Here is a 9,643-nt window from a genome sequence, read left to right as displayed (position 1 = left end):
AGATTTTGTTGTTTAAAAGTTTCCCAGTTCCAAAGCTTCTGAAGCTTCTGTATCAATGGGTGAATAACCAATGACTTTTCAGCAGATGCTGCAGTATCAACACCGGAAGAAATCTCCCATTACAGTACATGTACAGTAGGGCATCCCCAATGGCACCAACATTTAGGCATCCAAACTGTACTTCAGTGAGCTGATCAGCTGTCTTTCTGTCTCAACTCCACTTGCTCTGCTGACAAGAAGTTCAGTGCAGCTGCTCAGCCACAATACTTTTGTGTCATTTTGTACGCCCTTTGAAATTGCTCCTGTTCTGCAGCTATTCTACCAGAAAACATGGGTTTCCCATAGATCCTGTGTTTTATCTGCCAGCCCCACAGGAAAACCTAGGATATCTAAAGCAGTGTTGAAGAACTATGTTTAGACAAACATATCACTTCAGCTGGACAACAAATGCCCTGACAACACTTAGGGTTTCCAAGGTCTTGGTTCTGAATAGTCAATTTAATGATCTAAAAACTTTAAGTCTTGCAAGTACAGGGATGAAAACCAAGCTGTGGGCACTGGGCTGAAGGGTACCTACCCAGATTAAAGCCTGAAAAAGCCTTGTGTCCTCTGAGGTTGGCTGTTCCAGTAACACAGTGCCTGAGATCATGTCCTCCTTCACAGCACGCTTAGTTAGAGAAAACCTAAGCTGTGTTCCTACCTGAGCATAGCTCCTCAAAGTAGGAAATAATGCTAGGTATGACAACTTAGGAGATGACTAATTAAATATATATATATATATAAACAACATCTGATTTATCAGTAGATATTAATATTTCTAGCAACACTTATCTTTCAATCAGGCCAAAAGTTTAAAACCCAGCAAATTAACTACCATATATGTTATCCTGTATTTTATCCTGCCTATAATAAACTTTCGTATGTTATTGCCTCCTAAAAGCATCATTATATTAAGGATGGGAAAGAGAAAAACTTCATGGATAGGTTTGGAGCTCCAAGACTTTCTGCTCTATGTGGTTTAATTGCTTTTTGAGAAGTTTTTTGAGAAGAGATTCAGTAAAATAATTCAATAATAAAAAGCTACAAAAACTGCAGCTACATTGTTTTAGTTTCAGCTCTAATAAAACACGGTATCTGAAGGGGCAGTATTCAATTTTTTTGTTAGTATACACACTCTTGTTTTTCTGGTACAGCTACCCTTAGTGTTTTGGTTTTGGTCTAACTATAAGTGTGGAAAGATAAATTAAAAAAAAAAAAACACAAGGAGAAGGAGAAGGAGAGGGAGATGGAGAGGAAGAGGGAGAAGGAGAAGAAGAAAAAGAAGAAGAACAACAACAACAACAAAACACAAAGGAAAAAAAGAGAAGGGAAAATCCTAATCACACAGGGTTACTAGCAGTTCCATAAATCATTTTATCCAGTTTGACCTTGGTGGCATTCCCTGCAGAAATGGTGTCCTGGTCTGCATTCCTTTCACTCCCCTTAAAACAGAAAGAAAAGATGACTTCAGCTTAGACTTCGTTATCTTTTCTTCCTCACATGAACATTGGGTGAAGCAGTAGCAAAGGTCTCTGAGAATTTTACCGCTATGTCCTTATTGTAGCACAACTGATTTCTCACCACTTTATTTCTCTATACAGAAATTTATCTCCAAGCCTATGCCTATCACACATACACCCAGAAAACCTCCTTTCCCCTAGCATAATCTCCATAGTGGCCTGCATTCACTGAGATGCCATAAGGTTTTCAGCACAATAGACAATTTAGGCTTTTATAGTACCAATCACTTGGCATCATTTCCTTTGAACTGAAGTATGGAGACGCTGAAATCATCTTTTTTGTTCTCTGCCTAACAGAACTTGTAACTCATACATATATACACATAGACACACAAACAGGGAGAGACAGAGAGAGAGAGTGAGCAAAGCTGAATTCAAAGCACCAAGCTTTGTGTCTTTTTTTTTCCAAACCACTTATCTGACAAAAGAGTTGTAGTTCTGGGGTCACTGGAAGAAGCTGTCAACCCATGTCTTGTTCTGTGACCACGTTCAATTTAAACTAAAGCAAAGATAAAATAGTTGATTTGAAGCAGAGGAAAAAAAAAAAAAGGAAAAAAAAAACAGTTTAACAGTTACTCAAAAGTTTCTCCTGGATGGAGTATTTAAGGAAAGAACTGCACTCCACTCTTGCCAGCTAGCAGCAGACTGTAATCTAATCTGCCAGAATACAAAAAGATTACAGATTTCTTGGATGTAGTTAGTTGCAGACATTAAAATACATCCAAATCAACCCTCCTGCAACAAAATCTGGGCAATCTACCTACTGTCTTACTGGGGAAGTGAGAGTAGGCAGCAAGGAGAAATTTTTCAAGGTGGCAAAGCACTGACTTGACCAGTTCCAAAACGATACAGGTGGTGTGTGTTGTGAGGTGGGGAGGAAGAGCAGACACCACGATCCATAGCCCACAAAGTATCTCCAGTTCTTCACTGAGATAAGTATGATCAGGAGTGGCTGCTCTAATCGCTGTGCATATCACCAAAGCTATTATAACAGTGAAAGGGCATGAGAACACGTTTTAATTTAGATCAAAGAGAGAAACTGGAAGGCTTGTCTGTGTTGTACAGATTGGATTACCAGACTGGGACAGGATTGCCAAACTGATACCAGAAGTAACCTCAATCTTGCCAAAACAGGGCAAACGAGGGTTCGTAATGCATTTGAGTTTATGTTTTGCGTTTAGTTGAAGACACATGGCTTGATCCTTGCAGATTTCCCAGAATAGAATGGGAAAATAAGATACATACTTCTTCAGCTTGTCTTGTTTCCAGAGCTGTTAAGTCAAAGACTTGATCAGAGCAAGCAACTATGTTGGGTTTTCACTGAAGGCAACTATTTCCTGAATTTTTGCAGATCAAAACACAAATAAAAGAATATGGCATGAGATGGGACCATTCCAGTAAACAAGAAAAAAATACCATATGCTTATGAAAGGTCTAAAATACATTATAAAAATATGTTGGATCAAACAGTGGAGTATACTAACCCCAAATTAAGCACCTAAAAGTTAGATGTATATATTTATTTTAGTCATTGTGCACTCCCTGCCCACTGTATGAAGAGAAGTAAAAATCTCGAGTGTGTGATTCATCTGATTTTTGTCTAAAAAGTTTGAGGATTTATGCTCTGGAAGTTCCTGTTTCATTCAATTCTATGTAAAAGCTTTTCAGCATCTCACTCACCAATTTCAAATCAATTTTCACACAGGGTAACTTATCCAGTCCTAATCAGTCCCTGTGCATACAAGGGAAGCAGGAGGGGAATAGAAAACAGAAGGCAAATTTAAAAGTAGGTATCTCTTGTTTTGCAGTTCCTTGGATACAGAGGATTTTTGCACTACAGTTTTGCAGATCATTTCAAAAGCGCAAAACAAAACTGAACAGGTTCCCACGTTCTTAATAGGCAGCACATCTGAAGGAAATGCTCAGAAGTTTCCATTTAAATACATTTGTGACTTCAGTAAGGTCTTGTGTTCATTTAAGCATCTCCCCAGGGGAAACCATATCTTTGCCAGAAGGTTTTGCTGAAATATTGAAGAACCCTAGTCAGCAATCTACACAAGGTAATAAAATGGCATCCCTTGTCATCAAATAAGTAGTGAAAGTTTTATTACAATATTGAGTTCAGCAAGTAAACCAAGCCTTACTTAATGCAATCCATAAAATTAATTAGGCACAACCTACCCCATACTGCTTAGTACACTCTTCACTGCAACAGTTAAGAAAACAAACTAACAAACAAACAAAAACTCTTCTGAGACAATTAAATAGATAAATATGAATTTGTGTCAGCTTAACATGTTTTATGATGTTTTTCCTCAAAATAGAAATACACTAACATTTAGCTTATCATTATTAATATCACAAGCAATATGAACATGAACACATAGGATATACTTAATTTATTTTGCTGCTCTTTGACTGCTGCTCAAACTTTTTGTACTACTTTGCATTGCATAATACTGTTTGGAATGTCGTAATGGAAACCTGTCTTTGTCCGTGCTCTCTGTAAACACTTAGCTAGCCCAGCAGATGGGAATGATGTGAAGTGATTTCAGTAGGTCCAGATCATCAGTGTGGTATATTAGCTTACTGGAATATTAGCTTACAAATATTTTACTACACAATGTCATATATACTTTGGCCTGATGAAGTCTTCCTCTCTCCCCTCCCATGAGTGAGATCTTAAATGATGTTTCAGCAAAATCACTTTTTTTTTCCCTTGGAGGGCAAAATATTGCCAAAAAATGTGACTTTCTGTTAAGCAACCTGAACTTGTCATTTGATGCTTTTTGGCTGGCCCTGGTTTATTTTACAGAATTAAACTCTTCAGACAGATTCATCTTCTCAAACGTATGAATGAAATAACTCATGGAAGGAGCAATGAAGGTTGAAAATCTGTCACACAAACTTCTACTTCATTTTTACATCTACTTAGGCTATGTATTTGAAGCACCCTTTGAGAAGTTATTCAGAAGTGATCCTCTGTGATTATTTCTGAAAATGTCTCAGTAGGCTTTACGTCATGTAAAAAGCATATTGACAAAAGTCTTGCCTTAAAGATCAAATCCAAAGAAGGCAAAGAATATTTTCAAACAGCAAAGCTGGACAATGCCATCTGCATTATCACAGATAGTCCAAAAAAAGATGTTCCTTGCTGTTCCTTGAAGTTGCCAGGGGCTGCTGCAGACTGGCTCTCTGCATCAGGAGATGGCTACCACCCCACATCACCTTCCCAATTCCTATACTCCCATCCAAAGTAGTAACAAACACAGGTTGAGTACCATTTGAGGTGTCAGTCTTCCGTTGCATCTTTCTCTGAAGAAACACATGGGGAGGCATTGTAGTAGCTTTGCAGAAGCCGTTTTGTAGTAGCTGTTCCAGAGGAAGGCTTGAAAAAGGTGTACATATGTCGCTCATGCTGTAACCAGGCAGTGTGGCAGATGGAAGGATGAAATGGAGATGGTCAGTGCAGGGGAAAGAGAGGTATTGCAAGTGCTGAGGAAGCCAAGAATGTGTCTGTTCATCACAGCTGTTAATGCTGGGCCACTTTGTCCATTCCACTCAAGTTACGACAGTTTTTGTTGCTTGTTCATAGGGGATAATTATTCACTGGCTAATTGATTTCCCTGCCAGTCGGAAATAAGTTGCACAGGCAATAGAAAACAGCATCATGCAAACAAGAAATGATCAGTCCCCCAGTTAAAAGTATAATTGCATGAAATTGTCCTAACATTACTTTTTAATATGCTGCCTAATTTAGGCAATATATCTTGATACACTAAATCCTTGATGAGTCACAAAATAGTATCCCTGCAAGAAACCTCTTAGAGGTTGCTAAGGATTGCATTGTTGAGGCTGGTGGAGCTATTTATGACACTTCCCAAATGAGCACCTCTAATATATTGTATAGTCTTTATTAAATTAACATCATATGCCTTGAGACTCCTATTTGATAATAATTTTTACTTGCCTTTTTAGAAGCAGTGGTTCTTAATAAATATGAAAGGCTGGAAAGACATAATAGAAGACATTTGCCAAGCCTAGAGAAACTTGAGCTCCTCCCAATGATATCAACAGGAATTCCGAGTGTACATCATGGTGAGGAACAGGACATGGTGACCTGATTGAAAGCTCACCTTTACGTCAGTAAGTTTGATGTGCTCATCTCTATGTCAGTAAGACATTACATTGCTAAAGAAAGCAAATTTCATATAGACTAAGCTAAAACTCAGAAGTGTTTATGAAATATGACAACACTCTGTTGCCAAAGGGTCTATACTCCTATCAAAACAATTTGAAGAAACTGATTCAAAAAAAAAAAAAAAAAAAAAACCTATTTGTAGTTGTACAGTTGTGTATCCTATCCTGACCAAATGGTCTTCTCTATACCCAGTTTCAGTAGGAGAAATATAACTTGCCACTTCAATGGTATTTTGGAAGACTTCACTATTCCTACTTTAAAGTGTGAGACGAAAACAAAAAGCTATTTTCTGTACCAAAATGATAAGGAATGAGAGCTGTGAAAAAGCTGATCCAAATAAACATAAGAATTGTAAAGTTAAAGGCTCAATTTAGCACATATCTATATATAAGTATGCAAGAATTCTGTGTCATTACTGGTATGCTTAATGTTTGATCCATGTTGCAATAGATTAAAATGAGTCTTTCAGAATTTTCTCCTCTAATTTATTCCTGTATGTAATTTCTCTACACTCCAGAAAGTAATATAATATTGTAGCTTAAGTGGGTGAGTTCTTATTTTTGCAGAGTACATATTCCTCAAGTCAGCTTCTTTTCTGAGGGAAGTTCTTATAGCCAAGCCTACTTTGACATTTTCTGGAAATGTATACACACATGTAGCATTTAACTTTGGAGCTAGCACAGTAGAGTTCTCTCTCTTTTTTTTTTCTTCAATTTGAAAATAATTTAAAGGGAAAAAAATTGAATCCAGTAATGAACTAATTTAAAATCCAAAAACACCAGGGTTATATTTACTTAAAATCAGCCGGCCAAATAAGCGTGATTAATAACCAACATCTGCCCAGGAATTTGCTGACAGAGATTTCAGGCGTCCACTAGTGGGCAGCACTAATGCACCTAAAGCTGAAAACACAAAACAAAAAAATGTCAGCAGTGGAAGAGAGAAAACATTTTTATTTTGTATATGGGTTTTGCATGTTTATCAACATTACAACTTATGTGAAAGGAAAGGAAGATGCACATCCTTTAGACGCAAAGATTAGATATGTTACTGTAGAGTATTATTCTATGAATTTAAGACATATTTTTATTACAGACCCACCAAAAAGGGAGAGGGTGATTTGTTTAAGTTGAAAAACATATCCTAGTCTGATGGAAACTATGTATATTATTTGAGGATTTCACTTAGGTTAGGTAAGGACAGGGTGTATATAACTATGATTCCATTTAGATAAATCTTGAAAAGTTACAAAGATCTTTTATGCACTGCACAGATAAAAACAAAAACAAAATCCTCACTGGTATCAGCATGCAGAAGGGAGAGCTTAAGTGAAAGCTGAATCTCAGTGATCTCAGTGTAAGAGCCTGGTTACCACCTGAGAGCTTCCTGCCTGCTTTCCATACTAGAAGTGTAAAGAGATGTCTTTGCATCCTAGAGGTGGCTGTATGTAGTACAATGTGCATCAGCATCTCTGAGAGCCTTACATTGATTCTTTTTTTGTTTCCCATTACCATTGTGGCTTGCTTGAAGAATTGTCTTCTTTATTTCTTTAAATTGCCTAATGTTCCTCTGGGAAAAAAAAAAAAAAAAAAAGAAAAAAGAGAAGAATGCTCATTTATATTTTATATAGATTAATATTCTCTTTGCACAGATCAAGTACTCAAGCAGATCTAGACAGTCTACAAGGCAAGCTGAATTTCTGCCCTGGCTGCCTGTCATCTGCACTGTAGGAGTGTCACGAACACCACAAACATCACTGAACACTTGGTCCAAAAGCAAAGTTGTCTTTTTTTTTACTAGTTGTGAATTTCTTCTCTTCAGAGCTGAGAGTAAAAAAAAATAAAAAAATAAAAAAAAATCAAACATCCTGTCAGTGCTCATCATACATGCTCATCTTTATTCCTCTATTCAGGGCCTAGGGTACCCTGAATGCCAAAGTATGGCAGCTACCAGGGAAAGGAATATTTTACCTTGTTAATCCTATTTCTTGGACACTTCAAATGAAAACTGGAACTGTTGGACTGTATAAGAAGCAGCTGAAGCCCTTTCAGTGGCAGAACTGGTTAGAAATTCTCTAGGAATTCTCTTGTCTGAAAACATAGATATTAAGTTCTGTGAAGTTTACAAGGAGGTAGGTACCATTGCTGCCAGCAAAGTCTAATACTCTTGACTCACACACAGCAAAGAACATACAAGTTCAAAACATTACGTCTTAATACAGTCAAGTGCCTAAATGTGGAAGACTAGATTTATTCATGTCCTAATGGAAATACCATCATTCATTTTCCTCTGCTCATGTTATTCCTTGTTGTGTAGCTAACCATTCACAGGATCAGGGACAAATCATCATTACAGTCTGATGTTATCTGTGAAGGGAATTAAAACCAGCTCTGACATGCTATTGAAGTCATACCGACTTTGGGCTGAGAAGATATGTATGCAAATGATAGCCAATGTAATGCGTCAAGACATTTGTGACCTTCTAGATAGAGAATGTAACTACTTGCATGGGTACTCTGAAATTAAGTTTTTAGCTATTGTATAACATACTGTTCTGCTTTTCTCTGTTTTAAATTAATTTCAATAACATATTTGTATAGTGCCCTGTTTTCATATGAACCAAGAGATCGTTTAAAATTTACTGTCACATTATTTCTATAATACTTTCAGTTCTGTTGTTTTTTTTGTTTTTTTTTTTTTTTTCTTTGAGCTGTTAACCACAATGTTTTGAAGGAGATAATATATAGGAGAAAATTTATCTTACATGTTGATTTTTTTTTTTATTGTTAAACCAATTTTTTAGCACTGGAATAAATGGGGCTTGAAAATTAAATTGCTAAATCTAAATACAATTTGTTGAACAGTAACTTAAACCTTATTCTCAACTCTTTGAATTTTCCCTGTAAAGCCAACCTAATTCTTGTTAAAGGAAAATAGATCATTGTACATCAGAGGGAAATGTGTTCTGGGAAAACATTATTCATATTTTCATCATGTGTCCTACCATTACTTGGCCCATTAAAGGTGAAGAAAAAATATTTCATCATTCCATTTTTTTTCTGTAATACCATTCAGAAATAAGGCCTACAGTATCCTACTTTGTCTCAGAAAGGTAATTTTATTTTAAATTTGTTGTTGTTACCCCACCACCACCCCCAGGTATTAGAAATTATTTTAGAGCAACAAATCATGTCAGAGGAAAAAAAAAAATCATAAAATTCTGTTGAAATTTTAGGTTGCATTCCAGTTGTCAGGTTCCTGAAGTACTGGAAAATGTAATAGCTTAAGTGAGGAGCTGTATAAGCTGAAATTAAAATTGCAGCTCATACCGGTCAGAAATAAAACTGATCTGCAGAAGGGATAACAAAGCTTGGAGAATATATATATATATATATATATATTTTTTTTTTTTTTTTTTAATAGGACCTAATCTTACCTCAAAGTAACACATAGAGATTTACACATTCACGTATGGTTTTTATACAGAACATTGGCTGACTCTGAAATGGAAATCCTTTCCAATGAAAAGCCAAAATATTTTACTGTCAAGTGAATGCATTTAAGTGGAGTAGTGTTTCTTTTTTCTAGAAAAGTTCCATTTTGTGAGAGGGAAAATGGCCCTTTGTCTATCCCAGGCTAGCAACCTAAGTGGTTTTCTTTTCTAGAAAACTCAACTGTCCACAACATACCAAATTGATAGAGTCCTACCAGTCTGGCCAAGAGGCACTAGAGCTCCCCATCCCTTCAACCACTCCCAGCTCCACCGACAAGGGGGCACTGAGTCTGTTCCTTCCTTCCCCTATGCTTCTTCAAAGACAACCTCACTGCTCCTTCTCCATCTCTGTCCTATTTTTTTCTTTTTATTTTTTCTCTTTGCTTGTCT

Source organism: Anser cygnoides, chromosome 1 (assembly GCF_040182565.1).
Source record: "Anser cygnoides isolate HZ-2024a breed goose chromosome 1, Taihu_goose_T2T_genome, whole genome shotgun sequence".
Classification (NCBI taxonomy): Eukaryota; Metazoa; Chordata; class Aves; order Anseriformes; family Anatidae; genus Anser; species Anser cygnoides.
Note: the sequence above shows the minus strand (reverse complement) of the source record.